Here is a 2,820-nt window from a genome sequence, read left to right as displayed (position 1 = left end):
TTACATTTTAAGATTGTGTAACTGCAATTATTTTTATTCAGTGATTGGATGAATTTTAAAATGCTTGATTAAACTATTTAAATGTTTATGAGTGTGTGTATTTTCAGTCATAGCTTTTCAAAAAAATTATTTCAATAGAATTTTAAGGAGCAGACGTTTCAGGAAGAAATTTTTTTAAAAAATTCACTGTCAATTATAGATATGCAGGTTTATAGAAGTCTGGCATAGTTTAATTTATGTTATCGACACATAAATATTTGATTGTTATAAATTTAAGTCATATATTATTTTTACTGACTATAATTATTTTTGTAAGGTACGTTATAAACATTATATCCTACTTGAGTCAAATAGATTACTACTTCTTAATTTGAACCAACCCAAATTGAATTTAGTTTGGATATTTAATTAAATTATTTCATATAAATCAATTTTTAATATTTTTTAAAAAAAAATCCATTATGAATAGAAGAAATCGGAATCATATACAATAATATATAGGTATATGTATATTTAGAAAGATACAGGACTTTGGCCTAAGTGTCTCACCCACTTTCCCCCTGTTGTAAGTAGCTCAATGTAAGTAGCTCAAGTTCGAGCTCTCCCCACCCCATAGTTTAGGATTATCAAAAGAAAAAAAAAAGAAAAAAAAAAGAGAATTGTGAGACAGAAAGATCCGTAGGACAGATCAACTCTGCTCATACTAATAATAAAAAGTAATATTTTTTAATAGATAAACAAAATATAAGATCTGTCTTGTAAAATTGACTCGTGAAACCGTATGACAAAATTTTTTGTGTTAGATAAATCAGCTATAATATTGTATTATATAGTCCACAACCATACAAATTTGTGGGCTGGAGTGTGAAGTTTAGAAACACCATCTTAAAAAGCCTGACCGTAAAATACAAGGCTCATTTTGCGGCAGAGACGGTAGAGATGAGACCAACGTATTAGCCGAATTATTCCTTGTATTGTAATATTTAATTATTAATTCATAAAACTCTACATATTACCGAGATTGAATAGTCGAATAAATTCTTGAAAATAGTCAGATCTACATTTAATGAATACCTCCTTTAAAAATTTATAACTTATCATGTATCGCATTCCAAAAATTTAATTTCAAATTCTAAAAATAATTTCCACAAATTCGAAAAAAACATTACCAAATTAATATGTAATTTGCGTTTACTTATCGATTTTTAAATGTAGAGAATCTAAATAAATAATAATTTAATCACTTGATANTATAAAATATTATCCCAAAAATATAATAAAGAATATATATTTTATGCTCAAATAAGATAAAATCGAAAAGTCACAAAAGATGCTAAGATAAACAAACCTTCATCGTATTTTTCAGAATATGTGTAATATAATTAATTAGTTATTAAACTTAAGTATAAGATATATGATTATGGAATAGAAATTATCATTAGCCCCGTGAGATTTTTGATGTTTCTAAATTTAATAAGAGTATGTCTCTTGTGAGACGGTCTCACAAATCTTTATCTGTGAGACGGGTCAACCCTACCGATAATCACAATAAAAAGTAATACTCTCAACATAAAAAATAATATTTTTCATGGATGACCCAAATAAAAGATCCATCTCATAAAATACGACCCTTGAGACCGTCTCACACAAGTTTTTGTTATTTAATAAAGACACTGATTATAAATTATAGAAGGTCACGAAAATAATTAAAAAGAGATACCTTTCGGTCAAAATGGATGGTTTGACAGATCCCTACCGGTCTATAAATAACAGAGGGGGGAAATAGGCCAAAAACTCTAGCAAAATACGACTATTATTTACAACATATATAAATAAAGTAAATCAGTTCTATCAAGTTTTTATACATCAAAGATTTTATGTGATTTGTGGATATTAATGCGCCTCCGGAGCAAAACTACTCCCTCCGTCCATCCCATTCACTTAGGATGAATTTTTTTTCATCCGTCTTAATTATAAAATCCATTTTTTTAATATTTAGTATCATTTTCCTCAATCTTTTAACAATAAACAAGATTAGAGAGTCAAGAGAATCGCGGATTACTCCACCTATGGCTATATTATCTCCGTAACTGGAGTTGATGGCAAAACATTAAGTGGAAATAAATGCGTTTTAAAACTTATAATACCTGCACCCACTACAAAAAAAATGACGTAGTTATTTTAAAACTGTTGTTAAAGTCCATGTGGTTAAATGGTTCGTTCAAAGACAACGGTTAGCTACATTTGCGACGGTTTTTGAAAACCCGTCGTAAATAATATTTGCGACGGTTTTTGAAAAACTGTCGCCAATTAACGATGGAAATCATGTAAAGAACCGTCGCTGTTTAGCGACGGTTTGAAAACGGTTTATTCATAAAGTCCGTCGCTAATTAGCAACAGTTAATTCATCATTGCCGTCGCTAACGTTTTCCGTCAAATAAATAAAAATTAATTATAATAATTTAACAAATCTAAAAAAAATTACAATTCGACAATGCTAACATTATTCATGAATTTAATTAACATTTAAAAATTTATCAAAAAATAAAACAAAAAAATTTATCCTAAATCGAAATTAAAATATTGTAAGAGAGAAAAATTTTAAGTGTTGTGAAGTGGTGTGAATAAAATGGAACGAATACACTGATATTTATAGACAATTTACGACGATTATTTCAATAAACTGTCGCAAATTGAAAATAGCGACAGTTATATTTAAAAACGGTCGCTAAATTTAGCGACGGTTGTGGTATTCCGTCTCTATATTTAGCGAAGATTTTACTAAAACCGTCGCTATTTTAAATACGCAACGGTTTTACT

Source organism: Primulina huaijiensis, chromosome 1 (genome assembly GCF_012295235.1).
Source record: "Primulina huaijiensis isolate GDHJ02 chromosome 1, ASM1229523v2, whole genome shotgun sequence".
Taxonomy (NCBI): domain Eukaryota; kingdom Viridiplantae; phylum Streptophyta; class Magnoliopsida; order Lamiales; family Gesneriaceae; genus Primulina; species Primulina huaijiensis.
Note: the sequence above shows the minus strand (reverse complement) of the source record.